At 42.1% G+C, this 16,211-nt stretch overlaps 34 non-coding genes across 34 annotated transcripts; 17 read left to right on the plus strand and 17 right to left on the minus strand.

Annotated features, from left to right (window-relative positions):
• Nucleotides 1–3,398: 3,398 nt before the first annotated feature.
• Nucleotides 3,399–3,487, plus strand: Trnay-gua (transfer RNA tyrosine (anticodon GUA)). Its single transcript is given in 2 exon segments — nt 3,399–3,435; nt 3,452–3,487. It is a non-coding gene; the product is annotated as a tRNA-Tyr (tRNA).
• A 358-nt stretch (nt 3,488–3,845) lies between these two features.
• Nucleotides 3,846–3,917, minus strand: Trnaq-cug (transfer RNA glutamine (anticodon CUG)). The gene has a single exon. It is a non-coding gene; the product is annotated as a tRNA-Gln (tRNA).
• Nucleotides 3,918–4,164: 247 nt separating this feature from the next.
• On the plus strand, nt 4,165–4,253 carry Trnay-gua (transfer RNA tyrosine (anticodon GUA)). The gene is given in 2 exon segments: nt 4,165–4,201; nt 4,218–4,253. It is a non-coding gene; the product is annotated as a tRNA-Tyr (tRNA).
• Nucleotides 4,254–4,611: 358 nt separating this feature from the next.
• Nucleotides 4,612–4,683, minus strand: Trnaq-cug (transfer RNA glutamine (anticodon CUG)). Its single transcript has one exon. It is a non-coding gene; the product is annotated as a tRNA-Gln (tRNA).
• A 247-nt stretch (nt 4,684–4,930) lies between these two features.
• Nucleotides 4,931–5,019, plus strand: Trnay-gua (transfer RNA tyrosine (anticodon GUA)). Its single transcript is given in 2 exon segments — nt 4,931–4,967; nt 4,984–5,019. It is a non-coding gene; the product is annotated as a tRNA-Tyr (tRNA).
• Nucleotides 5,020–5,377: 358 nt separating this feature from the next.
• Trnaq-cug (transfer RNA glutamine (anticodon CUG)) lies at nt 5,378–5,449 on the minus strand. Its single transcript has one exon. It is a non-coding gene; the product is annotated as a tRNA-Gln (tRNA).
• Nucleotides 5,450–5,696: 247 nt separating this feature from the next.
• On the plus strand, nt 5,697–5,785 carry Trnay-gua (transfer RNA tyrosine (anticodon GUA)). Its single transcript is given in 2 exon segments — nt 5,697–5,733; nt 5,750–5,785. It is a non-coding gene; the product is annotated as a tRNA-Tyr (tRNA).
• Nucleotides 5,786–6,143: 358 nt separating this feature from the next.
• Nucleotides 6,144–6,215, minus strand: Trnaq-cug (transfer RNA glutamine (anticodon CUG)). Its single transcript has one exon. It is a non-coding gene; the product is annotated as a tRNA-Gln (tRNA).
• A 247-nt stretch (nt 6,216–6,462) lies between these two features.
• Nucleotides 6,463–6,551, plus strand: Trnay-gua (transfer RNA tyrosine (anticodon GUA)). The gene is given in 2 exon segments: nt 6,463–6,499; nt 6,516–6,551. It is a non-coding gene; the product is annotated as a tRNA-Tyr (tRNA).
• A 358-nt stretch (nt 6,552–6,909) lies between these two features.
• Trnaq-cug (transfer RNA glutamine (anticodon CUG)) lies at nt 6,910–6,981 on the minus strand. Its single transcript has one exon. It is a non-coding gene; the product is annotated as a tRNA-Gln (tRNA).
• A 247-nt stretch (nt 6,982–7,228) lies between these two features.
• Trnay-gua (transfer RNA tyrosine (anticodon GUA)) lies at nt 7,229–7,317 on the plus strand. The gene is given in 2 exon segments: nt 7,229–7,265; nt 7,282–7,317. It is a non-coding gene; the product is annotated as a tRNA-Tyr (tRNA).
• Nucleotides 7,318–7,675: 358 nt separating this feature from the next.
• Trnaq-cug (transfer RNA glutamine (anticodon CUG)) lies at nt 7,676–7,747 on the minus strand. The gene has a single exon. It is a non-coding gene; the product is annotated as a tRNA-Gln (tRNA).
• A 247-nt stretch (nt 7,748–7,994) lies between these two features.
• Nucleotides 7,995–8,083, plus strand: Trnay-gua (transfer RNA tyrosine (anticodon GUA)). Its single transcript is given in 2 exon segments — nt 7,995–8,031; nt 8,048–8,083. It is a non-coding gene; the product is annotated as a tRNA-Tyr (tRNA).
• Nucleotides 8,084–8,441: 358 nt separating this feature from the next.
• Trnaq-cug (transfer RNA glutamine (anticodon CUG)) lies at nt 8,442–8,513 on the minus strand. The gene has a single exon. It is a non-coding gene; the product is annotated as a tRNA-Gln (tRNA).
• Nucleotides 8,514–8,760: 247 nt separating this feature from the next.
• Nucleotides 8,761–8,849, plus strand: Trnay-gua (transfer RNA tyrosine (anticodon GUA)). The gene is given in 2 exon segments: nt 8,761–8,797; nt 8,814–8,849. It is a non-coding gene; the product is annotated as a tRNA-Tyr (tRNA).
• Nucleotides 8,850–9,207: 358 nt separating this feature from the next.
• Trnaq-cug (transfer RNA glutamine (anticodon CUG)) lies at nt 9,208–9,279 on the minus strand. The gene has a single exon. It is a non-coding gene; the product is annotated as a tRNA-Gln (tRNA).
• Nucleotides 9,280–9,526: 247 nt separating this feature from the next.
• Trnay-gua (transfer RNA tyrosine (anticodon GUA)) lies at nt 9,527–9,615 on the plus strand. Its single transcript is given in 2 exon segments — nt 9,527–9,563; nt 9,580–9,615. It is a non-coding gene; the product is annotated as a tRNA-Tyr (tRNA).
• Nucleotides 9,616–9,973: 358 nt separating this feature from the next.
• Nucleotides 9,974–10,045, minus strand: Trnaq-cug (transfer RNA glutamine (anticodon CUG)). Its single transcript has one exon. It is a non-coding gene; the product is annotated as a tRNA-Gln (tRNA).
• A 247-nt stretch (nt 10,046–10,292) lies between these two features.
• Trnay-gua (transfer RNA tyrosine (anticodon GUA)) lies at nt 10,293–10,381 on the plus strand. The gene is given in 2 exon segments: nt 10,293–10,329; nt 10,346–10,381. It is a non-coding gene; the product is annotated as a tRNA-Tyr (tRNA).
• Nucleotides 10,382–10,739: 358 nt separating this feature from the next.
• Nucleotides 10,740–10,811, minus strand: Trnaq-cug (transfer RNA glutamine (anticodon CUG)). The gene has a single exon. It is a non-coding gene; the product is annotated as a tRNA-Gln (tRNA).
• Nucleotides 10,812–11,058: 247 nt separating this feature from the next.
• Trnay-gua (transfer RNA tyrosine (anticodon GUA)) lies at nt 11,059–11,147 on the plus strand. The gene is given in 2 exon segments: nt 11,059–11,095; nt 11,112–11,147. It is a non-coding gene; the product is annotated as a tRNA-Tyr (tRNA).
• Nucleotides 11,148–11,505: 358 nt separating this feature from the next.
• Trnaq-cug (transfer RNA glutamine (anticodon CUG)) lies at nt 11,506–11,577 on the minus strand. Its single transcript has one exon. It is a non-coding gene; the product is annotated as a tRNA-Gln (tRNA).
• Nucleotides 11,578–11,824: 247 nt separating this feature from the next.
• Nucleotides 11,825–11,913, plus strand: Trnay-gua (transfer RNA tyrosine (anticodon GUA)). The gene is given in 2 exon segments: nt 11,825–11,861; nt 11,878–11,913. It is a non-coding gene; the product is annotated as a tRNA-Tyr (tRNA).
• Nucleotides 11,914–12,271: 358 nt separating this feature from the next.
• Trnaq-cug (transfer RNA glutamine (anticodon CUG)) lies at nt 12,272–12,343 on the minus strand. Its single transcript has one exon. It is a non-coding gene; the product is annotated as a tRNA-Gln (tRNA).
• Nucleotides 12,344–12,590: 247 nt separating this feature from the next.
• On the plus strand, nt 12,591–12,679 carry Trnay-gua (transfer RNA tyrosine (anticodon GUA)). The gene is given in 2 exon segments: nt 12,591–12,627; nt 12,644–12,679. It is a non-coding gene; the product is annotated as a tRNA-Tyr (tRNA).
• A 358-nt stretch (nt 12,680–13,037) lies between these two features.
• Nucleotides 13,038–13,109, minus strand: Trnaq-cug (transfer RNA glutamine (anticodon CUG)). The gene has a single exon. It is a non-coding gene; the product is annotated as a tRNA-Gln (tRNA).
• A 247-nt stretch (nt 13,110–13,356) lies between these two features.
• Nucleotides 13,357–13,445, plus strand: Trnay-gua (transfer RNA tyrosine (anticodon GUA)). Its single transcript is given in 2 exon segments — nt 13,357–13,393; nt 13,410–13,445. It is a non-coding gene; the product is annotated as a tRNA-Tyr (tRNA).
• A 358-nt stretch (nt 13,446–13,803) lies between these two features.
• On the minus strand, nt 13,804–13,875 carry Trnaq-cug (transfer RNA glutamine (anticodon CUG)). Its single transcript has one exon. It is a non-coding gene; the product is annotated as a tRNA-Gln (tRNA).
• Nucleotides 13,876–14,122: 247 nt separating this feature from the next.
• Trnay-gua (transfer RNA tyrosine (anticodon GUA)) lies at nt 14,123–14,211 on the plus strand. The gene is given in 2 exon segments: nt 14,123–14,159; nt 14,176–14,211. It is a non-coding gene; the product is annotated as a tRNA-Tyr (tRNA).
• A 358-nt stretch (nt 14,212–14,569) lies between these two features.
• On the minus strand, nt 14,570–14,641 carry Trnaq-cug (transfer RNA glutamine (anticodon CUG)). Its single transcript has one exon. It is a non-coding gene; the product is annotated as a tRNA-Gln (tRNA).
• A 247-nt stretch (nt 14,642–14,888) lies between these two features.
• On the plus strand, nt 14,889–14,977 carry Trnay-gua (transfer RNA tyrosine (anticodon GUA)). Its single transcript is given in 2 exon segments — nt 14,889–14,925; nt 14,942–14,977. It is a non-coding gene; the product is annotated as a tRNA-Tyr (tRNA).
• A 358-nt stretch (nt 14,978–15,335) lies between these two features.
• Trnaq-cug (transfer RNA glutamine (anticodon CUG)) lies at nt 15,336–15,407 on the minus strand. Its single transcript has one exon. It is a non-coding gene; the product is annotated as a tRNA-Gln (tRNA).
• Nucleotides 15,408–15,654: 247 nt separating this feature from the next.
• Trnay-gua (transfer RNA tyrosine (anticodon GUA)) lies at nt 15,655–15,743 on the plus strand. The gene is given in 2 exon segments: nt 15,655–15,691; nt 15,708–15,743. It is a non-coding gene; the product is annotated as a tRNA-Tyr (tRNA).
• A 358-nt stretch (nt 15,744–16,101) lies between these two features.
• Trnaq-cug (transfer RNA glutamine (anticodon CUG)) lies at nt 16,102–16,173 on the minus strand. The gene has a single exon. It is a non-coding gene; the product is annotated as a tRNA-Gln (tRNA).
• Nucleotides 16,174–16,211: the final 38 nt, after the last annotated feature.

Consider the following 16,211-nt stretch of genomic DNA (forward strand, 5'->3'; position numbering starts at 1 on the left):
TTTTAACAATGAAATCATTTAATATCCGTGTCTAATGGCCATATATTGTTACTGTCAGTATAGATTGGTGAAAAACTACTTTCTTCAGCTCAGCCGACATCTCAGACTTCAACTGAATAGTATCTTCCACTTACTTACCACCCTAATTTAACATGTGGAAATATTTATGGTTTTAGATCTCATTTCATATTTACGAGCTGGCCCAGATAGACATATCTTCTGACACTTCGCAGGTCCGTATACGAAATAGATATATTTACTTCCGGTGTCCAGTCATTTATCATGATGTTGTTTTCATCATACTTACTTTTTAGGCGAACTTCAGAGCAGACTAATTCAACCTCACTACAGTATTTGAGGACTTACGATAGTGTCTGCAAATAGAACCAAATCATTCCTTTATTTAATAACATTCCCAGAATTTGGGTTCCCTTTTTTTACCAACCTACTTTAAACATTGTAGGACTACTGCAAATAGTTTTGGAGGTACAGAGCTACTCTGTTTCAGACACTCTTCAACAGGTAAATGCATTGGGTTCTGGAACAACACTGACAAACGCTGTGGAGGTTTTTTATACTTTATTAAAGACGTTAATACAAGCGTCTTCTATTCCTTGTTCTGTATCAGCGTCCAACACGGCTGGGCGACTGAATTGAATACCTGTTCAAAATCTATAAAATCAATGCAAAGCGGTAGATGGTACTCATAGTAACTGGTTCGTGTGAAGTGGTATCACCTTATCTACGTTCTATTGTTTTTCATTAGTAAATAATTTCTTAGGAAGGAATAATACGAATAGATTATTGGTTAGGGGTATAGTTTGTCGAATATCGTGTTATGATCTTGGCTTTTCGACCTTGTTTTACTGCAGTCGCAGATACGCAAGTTGTACAGGTTAAACACTATCCTTTGAGTCAGTAGTGAATATCTTATTTAGACAAAATACGTTTCGCTTAATTTTAAAGCATCTTTAATAGTCTCAGTGACAAATGTTTTTTTTTCTTAAAATTTTGTTTGCTTTGGCCGGCCGGTGTGGCCGAGCGGTTCTAGGGGCTACAATGTGGAACCGCTAGACCGCTACGGTGACAGTTTCGAATCCTGCCTCGACCATGGATGTGCGTGATGTTCTTAGTTTAGTTAGGTTTAAGTAGTTCTAAGTTCTAGGGGACTGATGACCTCAGAATTTAAGTCCCATAGTGCTAAGAGACATTTGAACCATTTTTGTTTGTTAGGATGATGAACATGTCATATGTTTTAAGTTACTACTGTAAACGGTATCAATTGTCATATTTCTCATGGCTTTTGTTGCTTATATCACTGTGCATATGTGGTAGCCCTTTCTCACGGCACTTTCACACAAATGAATTAATGTTTTTGTGTTGAGAAGAACCACGGTCATCTCTAAAGTTTAGGTTAATTATTCTGATGTTACGGGATGCGTTTGCCTTTCGCTTCTTTTTGTTGAAAATGTCCATATTTCAGTGTTCGAAAGTTATCTGGAAGGTGACACTGACGTACCCAATACTCTACTGTTTGTCAACTCCATGCCCCTGTTGCAATATTTTGTACTTAGAGCAGACCAGCACGTCCTTTAAAATAAGGCATAACGAACGCAAAAAGGAGAGTATATAAGGCTACAGCCATTCAACATTTGCACAACGCCTCCATCAAGAAAACTACCACCCTGTAACAACGGGAAAAACACATGAAAGTAGTTGAGTTCCGTAACAAGAAACATGTCTTGCCCATTCAAGGATCTACCGAAAAACGGCAAACAGTAATACGGTAGTAACACATAATTAATGACCAGACATACGCAGCAACTAAACGTTAAACTAATTAAACATATTGTAGATAAAGGACTCATGCATTACACATCACAAAATAATATCACAGACAGAAAAGGATGCCCACCCTACACCACCTACCACTGTACCACAGTAAAACCAAAATTTAAGCGCACTCTGCAGTCGACGAGAGTGTTGACAACATGTGGGCTAGGCTAGGGACGCGCAGTAGACTGCTGCGGATCTAGCCAGTCAGCGATCAGTCGGTTTACACATTCAATAATGTGTGAACTTCCGTCACATTTGATCGTTTCTTTTACGTGCTCCAAACTACGGTTTACTGATATCTGCGATATTCTATGACTTTCCCCATAATGGTTGAAACACCTAGACGGCGTCAGGTGCTTCAAAACAGTCAGGGGACTTTACTTTTAAACTGCAATCGTTCTCCAAAAGTAAAGCACATTCAGGCCCGTCGGTCTGCGAGGATGACATGGGGAAGGAACACCCTGCAACACCCTGTGGAGAATCCGGTGTACGATCCGACAAAATTCAAATGCAAATGTGTGTGAATTCCCAAGGGACCAAACTGCTTAGGTTATGGGTCCCTAGTCTTACATGTCACCTAAACTAACTTACGCTAACAATAACACAAACATACACACACACACACACACACACACACACACACACACACACATACACACGCGTGGTATCGGGGCCTTCTAGCAAAGGAACATATGTACCAAAGCGGTTAACAGGAATCGACAATATCCATCAATATTATTTACATCGAGAGAATTAGAGTTTTATGAGAGAGGATATTTCCCCATACAGGTGAAATAGATGACGAGTATGAGAGAAGCTAACGGCTTCAATGGAGGTGATAGGTGAGTGGGAAGATTATCGAAAACATGCATTACATTTCAATAAATAAAATGTAAAAACACTTGGAGATTTTTTTATACAGCGAAGTGATACTGCTGCCGATCGGATGGCGTTACTAAGAACAGTGCATGAGATATAAAAGTGAAGCCGAAATTGTAATAATCGGAAGAAAGTTAAGTAATTAAGAACTACACTAAAGAAATTCCTTTTTCGAGAACCAGAGCAGCAAGGAGACTTAAAGCTTAAAATAGAATAAGCCCAATGAGAATGAACTTTAAATATAGCATTAAATTAAAACAAAGAGTTACCTATATTACCTAGCAATCTTTGCAATACAAATTATTACAGCGATAAATGTGCACCTCAGATATGGCTAAGCATTATACGTCCACATCCTCCCTTTCGACTGACTTTGCTGACTTCGCTTGACTGACGCTTGCGGAAAAAAACATTATAAAGAGGAAGAACGAACAAAGAACAGCGAGAAACACGATTACCTAAAACAAACAGTGCTCTGACGTACTTCAGACACTTCCTACTTGCATATTTTAACCTAATCGACACCATCGAGCATTATAAAACTTAATCTGGGCAATGTTTGCAGTTGCAGCCGATGATTGCATTTCCTGTGCGTCTATATGGCCGCGCTGAGTAGCAGTGTGTGAAGACGGCAGACAGGGACGGACGTAAAGCAATGAGTAGGAATAAGAAAGCATACAGAGCCTCTGGTAGCTCAGTTGGTAGAGCGGTGGACTGTAGTGGAGGATTCACAGTTATCCATAGGTCGCTGGTTCAAATCCGGCCCAGAGGACTGTTTTTCTAATCTCATCAGCAAAGAGGCTCCAGAGAATGCCCACTGAGTCAGAACCTCCCTATGTTTTAAACCTATTTTAAAGGAAATTCATTTGCTCAGCTTGTAATAGCTAGTTGATAATCATGGGATTTTTAACCTTCGTGGGATAATGATATTTCTTCGAATTATCGTAAAATTGCTTGCTCTTACAGGTATTACTCGTTTAATGTTCTATATAGGTCACAAAGTCGCACCAATATTCGGCCGTTTTATAGACGCATCGTTTTTTACACAAACGTAGAAACTAACGCCGTGAGCCTATTGCTGCTACTTCCTCAGCGAGAAACTCTTATTACAGAAAATTTAGACTAAACGAAGGTTCCACCGAGATTCGAACTCGGATCGCTGGATTCAGAGTCCAGAGTGCTAACTGTTACACCATGGAACCAGACAGCAGGATAAGACTCGTAATACACTTAGCAGTCCTCTGACATACTTCAGACACTTCCTACTTGCATATTTTAACCTAATCGACACCATCGAGCATTATAAAACTTAATCTGGGCAATGTTTGCAGTTGCAGCCGATGATTGCATTTCCTGTGCGTCTATATGGCCGCGCTGAGTAGCAGTGTGTGAAGACGGCAGACAGGGACGGACGTAAAGCAATGAGTAGGAATAAGAAAGCATACAGAGCCTCTGGTAGCTCAGTTGGTAGAGCGGTGGACTGTAGTGGAGGATTCACAGTTATCCATAGGTCGCTGGTTCAAATCCGGCCCAGAGGACTGTTTTTCTAATCTCATCAGCAAAGAGGCTCCAGAGAATGCCCACTGAGTCAGAACCTCCCTATGTTTTAAACCTATTTTAAAGGAAATTCATTTGCTCAGCTTGTAATAGCTAGTTGATAATCATGGGATTTTTAACCTTCGTGGGATAATGATATTTCTTCGAATTATCGTAAAATTGCTTGCTCTTACAGGTATTACTCGTTTAATGTTCTATATAGGTCACAAAGTCGCACCAATATTCGGCCGTTTTATAGACGCATCGTTTTTTACACAAACGTAGAAACTAACGCCGTGAGCCTATTGCTGCTACTTCCTCAGCGAGAAACTCTTATTACAGAAAATTTAGACTAAACGAAGGTTCCACCGAGATTCGAACTCGGATCGCTGGATTCAGAGTCCAGAGTGCTAACCGTTACACCATGGAACCAGACAGCAGGATAAGACTCGTAATACACTTAGCAGTCCTCTGACATACTTCAGACACTTCCTACTTGCATATTTTAACCTAATCGACACCATCGAGCATTATAAAACTTAATCTGGGCAATGTTTGCAGTTGCAGCCGATGATTGCATTTCCTGTGCGTCTATATGGCCGCGCTGAGTAGCAGTGTGTGAAGACGGCAGACAGGGACGGACGTAAAGCAATGAGTAGGAATAAGAAAGCATACAGAGCCTCTGGTAGCTCAGTTGGTAGAGCGGTGGACTGTAGTGGAGGATTCACAGTTATCCATAGGTCGCTGGTTCAAATCCGGCCCAGAGGACTGTTTTTCTAATCTCATCAGCAAAGAGGCTCCAGAGAATGCCCACTGAGTCAGAACCTCCCTATGTTTTAAACCTATTTTAAAGGAAATTCATTTGCTCAGCTTGTAATAGCTAGTTGATAATCATGGGATTTTTAACCTTCGTGGGATAATGATATTTCTTCGAATTATCGTAAAATTGCTTGCTCTTACAGGTATTACTCGTTTAATGTTCTATATAGGTCACAAAGTCGCACCAATATTCGGCCGTTTTATAGACGCATCGTTTTTTACACAAACGTAGAAACTAACGCCGTGAGCCTATTGCTGCTACTTCCTCAGCGAGAAACTCTTATTACAGAAAATTTAGACTAAACGAAAGTTCCACCGAGATTCGAACTCGGATCGCTGGATTCAGAGTCCAGAGTGCTAACCGTTACACCATGGAACCAGACAGCAGGATAAGACTCGTAATACACTTAGCAGTCCTCTGACATACTTCAGACACTTCCTACTTGCATATTTTAACCTAATCGACACCATCGAGCATTATAAAACTTAATCTGGGCAATGTTTGCAGTTGCAGCCGATGATTGCATTTCCTGTGCGTCTATATGGCCGCGCTGAGTAGCAGTGTGTGAAGACGGCAGACAGGGACGGACGTAAAGCAATGAGTAGGAATAAGAAAGTATACAGAGCCTCTGGTAGCTCAGTTGGTAGAGCGGTGGACTGTAGTGGAGGATTCACAGTTATCCATAGGTCGCTGGTTCAAATCCGGCCCAGAGGACTGTTTTTCTAATCTCATCAGCAAAGAGGCTCCAGAGAATGCCCACTGAGTCAGAACCTCCCTATGTTTTAAACCTATTTTAAAGGAAATTCATTTGCTCAGCTTGTAATAGCTAGTTGATAATCATGGGATTTTTAACCTTCGTGGGATAATGATATTTCTTCGAATTATCGTAAAATTGCTTGCTCTTACAGGTATTACTCGTTTAATGTTCTATATAGGTCACAAAGTCGCACCAATATTCGGCCGTTTTATAGACGCATCGTTTTTTACACAAACGTAGAAACTAACGCCGTGAGCCTATTGCTGCTACTTCCTCAGCGAGAAACTCTTATTACAGAAAATTTAGACTAAACGAAGGTTCCACCGAGATTCGAACTCGGATCGCTGGATTCAGAGTCCAGAGTGCTAACCGTTACACCATGGAACCAGACAGCAGGATAAGACTCGTAATACACTTAGCAGTCCTCTGACATACTTCAGACACTTCCTACTTGCATATTTTAACCTAATCGACACCATCGAGCATTATAAAACTTAATCTGGGCAATGTTTGCAGTTGCAGCCGATGATTGCATTTCCTGTGCGTCTATATGGCCGCGCTGAGTAGCAGTGTGTGAAGACGGCAGACAGGGACGGACGTAAAGCAATGAGTAGGAATAAGAAAGTATACAGAGCCTCTGGTAGCTCAGTTGGTAGAGCGGTGGACTGTAGTGGAGGATTCACAGTTATCCATAGGTCGCTGGTTCAAATCCGGCCCAGAGGACTGTTTTTCTAATCTCATCAGCAAAGAGGCTCCAGAGAATGCCCACTGAGTCAGAACCTCCCTATGTTTTAAACCTATTTTAAAGGAAATTCATTTGCTCAGCTTGTAATAGCTAGTTGATAATCATGGGATTTTTAACCTTCGTGGGATAATGATATTTCTTCGAATTATCGTAAAATTGCTTGCTCTTACAGGTATTACTCGTTTAATGTTCTATATAGGTCACAAAGTCGCACCAATATTCGGCCGTTTTATAGACGCATCGTTTTTTACACAAACGTAGAAACTAACGCCGTGAGCCTATTGCTGCTACTTCCTCAGCGAGAAACTCTTATTACAGAAAATTTAGACTAAACGAAGGTTCCACCGAGACTCGAACTCGGATCGCTGGATTCAGAGTCCAGAGTGCTAACCGTTACACCATGGAACCAGACAGCAGGATAAGACTCGTAATACACTTAGCAGTCCTCTGACATACTTCAGACACTTCCTACTTGCATATTTTAACCTAATCGACACCATCGAGCATTATAAAACTTAATCTGGGCAATGTTTGCAGTTGCAGCCGATGATTGCATTTCCTGTGCGTCTATATGGCCGCGCTGAGTAGCAGTGTGTGAAGACGGCAGACAGGGACGGACGTAAAGCAATGAGTAGGAATAAGAAAGCATACAGAGCCTCTGGTAGCTCAGTTGGTAGAGCGGTGGACTGTAGTGGAGGATTCACAGTTATCCATAGGTCGCTGGTTCAAATCCGGCCCAGAGGACTGTTTTTCTAATCTCATCAGCAAAGAGGCTCCAGAGAATGCCCACTGAGTCAGAACCTCCCTATGTTTTAAACCTATTTTAAAGGAAATTCATTTGCTCAGCTTGTAATAGCTAGTTGATAATCATGGGATTTTTAACCTTCGTGGGATAATGATATTTCTTCGAATTATCGTAAAATTGCTTGCTCTTACAGGTATTACTCGTTTAATGTTCTATATAGGTCACAAAGTCGCACCAATATTCGGCCGTTTTATAGACGCATCGTTTTTTACACAAACGTAGAAACTAACGCCGTGAGCCTATTGCTGCTACTTCCTCAGCGAGAAACTCTTATTACAGAAAATTTAGACTAAACGAAAGTTCCACCGAGATTCGAACTCGGATCGCTGGATTCAGAGTCCAGAGTGCTAACCGTTACACCATGGAACCAGACAGCAGGATAAGACTCGTAATACACTTAGCAGTCCTCTGACATACTTCAGACACTTCCTACTTGCATATTTTAACCTAATCGACACCATCGAGCATTATAAAACTTAATCTGGGCAATGTTTGCAGTTGCAGCCGATGATTGCATTTCCTGTGCGTCTATATGGCCGCGCTGAGTAGCAGTGTGTGAAGACGGCAGACAGGGACGGACGTAAAGCAATGAGTAGGAATAAGAAAGTATACAGAGCCTCTGGTAGCTCAGTTGGTAGAGCGGTGGACTGTAGTGGAGGATTCACAGTTATCCATAGGTCGCTGGTTCAAATCCGGCCCAGAGGACTGTTTTTCTAATCTCATCAGCAAAGAGGCTCCAGAGAATGCCCACTGAGTCAGAACCTCCCTATGTTTTAAACCTATTTTAAAGGAAATTCATTTGCTCAGCTTGTAATAGCTAGTTGATAATCATGGGATTTTTAACCTTCGTGGGATAATGATATTTCTTCGAATTATCGTAAAATTGCTTGCTCTTACAGGTATTACTCGTTTAATGTTCTATATAGGTCACAAAGTCGCACCAATATTCGGCCGTTTTATAGACGCATCGTTTTTTACACAAACGTAGAAACTAACGCCGTGAGCCTATTGCTGCTACTTCCTCAGCGAGAAACTCTTATTACAGAAAATTTAGACTAAACGAAGGTTCCACCGAGATTCGAACTCGGATCGCTGGATTCAGAGTCCAGAGTGCTAACCGTTACACCATGGAACCAGACAGCAGGATAAGACTCGTAATACACTTAGCAGTCCTCTGACATACTTCAGACACTTCCTACTTGCATATTTTAACCTAATCGACACCATCGAGCATTATAAAACTTAATCTGGGCAATGTTTGCAGTTGCAGCCGATGATTGCATTTCCTGTGCGTCTATATGGCCGCGCTGAGTAGCAGTGTGTGAAGACGGCAGACAGGGACGGACGTAAAGCAATGAGTAGGAATAAGAAAGTATACAGAGCCTCTGGTAGCTCAGTTGGTAGAGCGGTGGACTGTAGTGGAGGATTCACAGTTATCCATAGGTCGCTGGTTCAAATCCGGCCCAGAGGACTGTTTTTCTAATCTCATCAGCAAAGAGGCTCCAGAGAATGCCCACTGAGTCAGAACCTCCCTATGTTTTAAACCTATTTTAAAGGAAATTCATTTGCTCAGCTTGTAATAGCTAGTTGATAATCATGGGATTTTTAACCTTCGTGGGATAATGATATTTCTTCGAATTATCGTAAAATTGCTTGCTCTTACAGGTATTACTCGTTTAATGTTCTATATAGGTCACAAAGTCGCACCAATATTCGGCCGTTTTATAGACGCATCGTTTTTTACACAAACGTAGAAACTAACGCCGTGAGCCTATTGCTGCTACTTCCTCAGCGAGAAACTCTTATTACAGAAAATTTAGACTAAACGAAGGTTCCACCGAGACTCGAACTCGGATCGCTGGATTCAGAGTCCAGAGTGCTAACCGTTACACCATGGAACCAGACAGCAGGATAAGACTCGTAATACACTTAGCAGTCCTCTGACATACTTCAGACACTTCCTACTTGCATATTTTAACCTAATCGACACCATCGAGCATTATAAAACTTAATCTGGGCAATGTTTGCAGTTGCAGCCGATGATTGCATTTCCTGTGCGTCTATATGGCCGCGCTGAGTAGCAGTGTGTGAAGACGGCAGACAGGGACGGACGTAAAGCAATGAGTAGGAATAAGAAAGCATACAGAGCCTCTGGTAGCTCAGTTGGTAGAGCGGTGGACTGTAGTGGAGGATTCACAGTTATCCATAGGTCGCTGGTTCAAATCCGGCCCAGAGGACTGTTTTTCTAATCTCATCAGCAAAGAGGCTCCAGAGAATGCCCACTGAGTCAGAACCTCCCTATGTTTTAAACCTATTTTAAAGGAAATTCATTTGCTCAGCTTGTAATAGCTAGTTGATAATCATGGGATTTTTAACCTTCGTGGGATAATGATATTTCTTCGAATTATCGTAAAATTGCTTGCTCTTACAGGTATTACTCGTTTAATGTTCTATATAGGTCACAAAGTCGCACCAATATTCGGCCGTTTTCTAGACGCATCGTTTTTTACACAAACGTAGAAACTAACGCCGTGAGCCTATTGCTGCTACTTCCTCAGCGAGAAACTCTTATTACAGAAAATTTAGACTAAACGAAGGTTCCACCGAGATTCGAACTCGGATCGCTGGATTCAGAGTCCAGAGTGCTAACCGTTACACCATGGAACCAGACAGCAGGATAAGACTCGTAATACACTTAGCAGTCCTCTGACATACTTCAGACACTTCCTACTTGCATATTTTAACCTAATCGACACCATCGAGCATTATAAAACTTAATCTGGGCAATGTTTGCAGTTGCAGCCGATGATTGCATTTCCTGTGCGTCTATATGGCCGCGCTGAGTAGCAGTGTGTGAAGACGGCAGACAGGGACGGACGTAAAGCAATGAGTAGGAATAAGAAAGCATACAGAGCCTCTGGTAGCTCAGTTGGTAGAGCGGTGGACTGTAGTGGAGGATTCACAGTTATCTATAGGTCGCTGGTTCAAATCCGGCCCAGAGGACTGTTTTTCTAATCTCATCAGCAAAGAGGCTCCAGAGAATGCCCACTGAGTCAGAACCTCCCTATGTTTTAAACCTATTTTAAAGGAAATTCATTTGCTCAGCTTGTAATAGCTAGTTGATAATCATGGGATTTTTAACCTTCGTGGGATAATGATATTTCTTCGAATTATCGTAAAATTGCTTGCTCTTACAGGTATTACTCGTTTAATGTTCTATATAGGTCACAAAGTCGCACCAATATTCGGCCGTTTTATAGACGCATCGTTTTTTACACAAACGTAGAAACTAACGCCGTGAGCCTATTGCTGCTACTTCCTCAGCGAGAAACTCTTATTACAGAAAATTTAGACTAAACGAAGGTTCCACCGAGATTCGAACTCGGATCGCTGGATTCAGAGTCCAGAGTGCTAACCGTTACACCATGGAACCAGACAGCAGGATAAGACTCGTAATACACTTAGCAGTCCTCTGACATACTTCAGACACTTCCTACTTGCATATTTTAACCTAATCGACACCATCGAGCATTATAAAACTTAATCTGGGCAATGTTTGCAGTTGCAGCCGATGATTGCATTTCCTGTGCGTCTATATGGCCGCGCTGAGTAGCAGTGTGTGAAGACGGCAGACAGGGACGGACGTAAAGCAATGAGTAGGAATAAGAAAGTATACAGAGCCTCTGGTAGCTCAGTTGGTAGAGCGGTGGACTGTAGTGGAGGATTCACAGTTATCCATAGGTCGCTGGTTCAAATCCGGCCCAGAGGACTGTTTTTCTAATCTCATCAGCAAAGAGGCTCCAGAGAATGCCCACTGAGTCAGAACCTCCCTACGTTTTAAACCTATTTTAAAGGAAATTCATTTGCTCAGCTTGTAATAGCTAGTTGATAATCATGGGATTTTTAACCTTCGTGGGATAATGATATTTCTTCGAATTATCGTAAAATTGCTTGCTCTTACAGGTATTACTCGTTTAATGTTCTATATAGGTCACAAAGTCGCACCAATATTCGGCCGTTTTATAGACGCATCGTTTTGTACAAAAACGTAGAAACTAACGCCGTGAGCCTATTGCTGCTACTTCCTCAGCGAGAAACTCTTATTACAGAAAATTTAGACTAAACGAAGGTTCCACCGAGATTCGAACTCGGATCGCTGGATTCAGAGTCCAGAGTGCTAACCGTTACACCATGGAACCAGACAGCAGGATAAGACTCGTAATACACTTAGCAGTCCTCTGACATACTTCAGACACTTCCTACTTGCATATTTTAACCTAATCGACACCATCGAGCATTATAAAACTTAATCTGGGCAATGTTTGCAGTTGCAGCCGATGATTGCATTTCCTGTGCGTCTATATGGCCGCGCTGAGTAGCAGTGTGTGAAGACGGCAGACAGGGACGGACGTAAAGCAATGAGTAGGAATAAGAAAGCATACAGAGCCTCTGGTAGCTCAGTTGGTAGAGCGGTGGACTGTAGTGGAGGATTCACAGTTATCCATAGGTCGCTGGTTCAAATCCGGCCCAGAGGACTGTTTTTCTAATCTCATCAGCAAAGAGGCTCCAGAGAATGCCCACTGAGTCAGAACCTCCCTATGTTTTAAACCTATTTTAAAGGAAATTCATTTGCTCAGCTTGTAATAGCTAGTTGATAATCATGGGATTTTTAACCTTCGTGGGATAATGATATTTCTTCGAATTATCGTAAAATTGCTTGCTCTTACAGGTATTACTCGTTTAATGTTCTATATAGGTCACAAAGTCGCACCAATATTCGGCCGTTTTATAGACGCATCGTTTTTTACACAAACGTAGAAACTAACGCCGTGAGCCTATTGCTGCTACTTCCTCAGCGAGAAACTCTTATTACAGAAAATTTAGACTAAACGAAGGTTCCACCGAGATTCGAACTCGGATCGCTGGATTCAGAGTCCAGAGTGCTAACCGTTACACCATGGAACCAGACAGCAGGATAAGACTCGTAATACACTTAGCAGTCCTCTGACATACTTCAGACACTTCCTACTTGCATATTTTAACCTAATCGACACCATCGAGCATTATAAAACTTAATCTGGGCAATGTTTGCAGTTGCAGCCGATGATTGCATTTCCTGTGCGTCTATATGGCCGCGCTGAGTAGCAGTGTGTGAAGACGGCAGACAGGGACGGACGTAAAGCAATGAGTAGGAATAAGAAAGTATACAGAGCCTCTGGTAGCTCAGTTGGTAGAGCGGTGGACTGTAGTGGAGGATTCACAGTTATCCATAGGTCGCTGGTTCAAATCCGGCCCAGAGGACTGTTTTTCTAATCTCATCAGCAAAGAGGCTCCAGAGAATGCCCACTGAGTCAGAACCTCCCTATGTTTTAAACCTATTTTAAAGGAAATTCATTTGCTCAGCTTGTAATAGCTAGTTGATAATCATGGGATTTTTAACCTTCGTGGGATAATGATATTTCTTCGAATTATCGTAAAATTGCTTGCTCTTACAGGTATTACTCGTTTAATGTTCTATATAGGTCACAAAGTCGCACCAATATTCGGCCGTTTTATAGACGCATCGTTTTTTACACAAACGTAGAAACTAACGCCGTGAGCCTATTGCTGCTACTTCCTCAGCGAGAAACTCTTATTACAGAAAATTTAGACTAAACGAAGGTTCCACCGAGATTCGAACTCGGATCGCTGGATTCAGAGTCCAGAGTGCTAACCGTTACACCATGGAACCAGACAGCAGGATAAGACTCGTAATACACTTAGCAGTCCTCTGACATACTTCAGACACTTCCTACTTGCATATTTTAACCTAATCGACACCATCGAGCATTATAAAACTTAATCTGGGCAATGTTTGCAGTTGCAGCCGATGATTGCATTTCCTGTGCGTCTATATGGCCGCGCTGAGTAGCAGTGTGTGAAGACGGCAGACAGGGACGGACGTAAAGCAATGAGTAGGAATAAGAAAGCATACAGAGCCTCTGGTAGCTCAGTTGGTAGAGCGGTGGACTGTAGTGGAGGATTCACAGTTATCCATAGGTCGCTGGTTCAAATCCGGCCCAGAGGACTGTTTTTCTAATCTCATCAGCAAAGAGGCTCCAGAGAATGCCCACTGAGTCAGAACCTCCCTATGTTTTAAACCTATTTTAAAGGAAATTCATTTGCTCAGCTTGTAATAGCTAGTTGATAATCATGGGATTTTTAACCTTCGTGGGATAATGATATTTCTTCGAATTATCGTAAAATTGCTTGCTCTTACAGGTATTACTCGTTTAATGTTCTATATAGGTCACAAAGTCGCACCAATATTCGGCCGTTTTATAGACGCATCGTTTTTTACACAAACGTAGAAACTAACGCCGTGAGCCTATTGCTGCTACTTCCTCAGCGAGAAACTCTTATTACAGAAAATTTAGACTAAACGAAGGTTCCACCGAGATTCGAACTCGGATCGCTGGATTCAGAGTCCAGAGTGCTAACCGTTACACCATGGAACCAGACAGCAGGATAAGACTCGTAATACACTTAGCAGTCCTCTGACATACTTCAGACACTTCCTACTTGCATATTTTAACCTAATCGACACCATCGAGCATTATAAAACTTAATCTGGGCAATGTTTGCAGTTGCAGCCGATGATTGCATTTCCTGTGCGTCTATATGGCCGCGCTGAGTAGCAGTGTGTGAAGACGGCAGACAGGGACGGACGTAAAGCAATGAGTAGGAATAAGAAAGCATACAGAGCCTCTGGTAGCTCAGTTGGTAGAGCGGTGGACTGTAGTGGAGGATTCACAGTTATCCATAGGTCGCTGGTTCAAATCCGGCCCAGAGGACTGTTTTTCTAATCTCATCAGCAAAGAGGCTCCAGAGAATGCCCACTGAGTCAGAACCTCCCTATGTTTTAAACCTATTTTAAAGGAAATTCATTTGCTCAGCTTGTAATAGCTAGTTGATAATCATGGGATTTTTAACCTTCGTGGGATAATGATATTTCTTCGAATTATCGTAAAATTGCTTGCTCTTACAGGTATTACTCGTTTAATGTTCTATATAGGTCACAAAGTCGCACCAATATTCGGCCGTTTTATAGACGCATCGTTTTTTACACAAACGTAGAAACTAACGCTGTGAGCCTATTGCTGCTACTTCCTCAGCGAGAAACTCTTATTACAGAAAATTTAGACTAAACGAAGGTTCCACCGAGATTCGAACTCGGATCGCTGGATTCAGAGTCCAGAGTGCTAACCGTTACACCATGGAACCAGACAGCAGGATAAGACTCGTAATACACTTAGCAGTCCTCTGACATACTTCAGACACTTCCTACTTGCATATTTTAACCTAATCGACACCATCGAGCATTATAAAACTTAATCTGGGCAATGTTTGCAGTTGCAGCCGATGATTGCATTTCCTGTGCGTCTATATGGCCGCGCTGAGTAGCAGTGTGTGAAGACGGCAGACAGGGACGGACGTAAAGCAATGAGTAGGAATAAGAAAGCATACAGAGCCTCTGGTAGCTCAGTTGGTAGAGCGGTGGACTGTAGTGGAGGATTCACAGTTATCCATAGGTCGCTGGTTCAAATCCGGCCCAGAGGACTGTTTTTCTAATCTCATCAGCAAAGAGGCTCCAGAGAATGCCCACTGAGTCAGAACCTCCCTAAGTTTTAAACCTATTTTAAAGGAAATTCATTTGCTCAGCTTGTAATAGCTAGTTGATAATCATGGGATTTTTAACCTTCGTGGGATAATGATATTTCTTCGAATTATCGTAAAATTGCTTGCTCTTACAGGTATTACTCGTTTAATGTTCTATATAGGTCACAAAGTCGCACCAATATTCGGCCGTTTTATAGACGCATCGTTTTTTACACAAACGTAGAAACTAACGCCGTGAGCCTATTGCTGCTACTTCCTCAGCGAGAAACTCTTATTACAGAAAATTTAGACTAAACGAAGGTTCCACCGAGATTCGAACTCGGATCGCTGGATTCAGAGTCCAGAGTGCTAACCGTTACACCATGGAACCAGACAGCAGGATAAGACTCGTAATACACTTAGCAGTCCTCTGACATACTTCAGACACTTCCTACTTGCATATTTTAACCTAATCGACACCATCGAGCATTATAAAACTTAATCTGGGCAATGTTTGCAGTTGCAGCCGATGATTGCATTTCCTGTGCGTCTATATGGCCGCGCTGAGTAGCAGTGTGTGAAGACGGCAGACAGGGACGGACGTAAAGCAATGAGTAGGAATAAGAAAGCATACAGAGCCTCTGGTAGCTCAGTTGGTAGAGCGGTGGACTGTAGTGGAGGATTCACAGTTATCCATAGGTCGCTGGTTCAAATCCGGCCCAGAGGACTGTTTTTCTAATCTCATCAGCAAAGAGGCTCCAGAGAATGCCCACTGAGTCAGAACCTCCCTATGTTTTAAACCTATTTTAAAGGAAATTCATTTGCTCAGCTTGTAATAGCTAGTTGATAATCATGGGATTTTTAACCTTCGTGGGATAATGATATTTCTTCGAATTATCGTAAAATTGCTTGCTCTTACAGGTATTACTCGTTTAATGTTCTATATAGGTCACAAAGTCGCACCAATATTCGGCCGTTTTATAGACGCATCGTTTTTTACACAAACGTAGAAACTAACGCCGTGAGCCTATTGCTGCTACTTCCTCAGCGAGAAACTCTTATTACAGAAAATTTAGACTAAACGAAGGTTCCACCGAGATTCGAACTCGGATCGCTGGATTCAGAGTCCAGAGTGCTAACCGTTACACCATGGAACCAGACAGCAGGATAAGACTCGTAATACACTTAGCAGTCC

Source organism: Schistocerca gregaria, chromosome 2 (assembly GCF_023897955.1).
Source record: "Schistocerca gregaria isolate iqSchGreg1 chromosome 2, iqSchGreg1.2, whole genome shotgun sequence".
Taxonomy (NCBI): domain Eukaryota; kingdom Metazoa; phylum Arthropoda; class Insecta; order Orthoptera; family Acrididae; genus Schistocerca; species Schistocerca gregaria.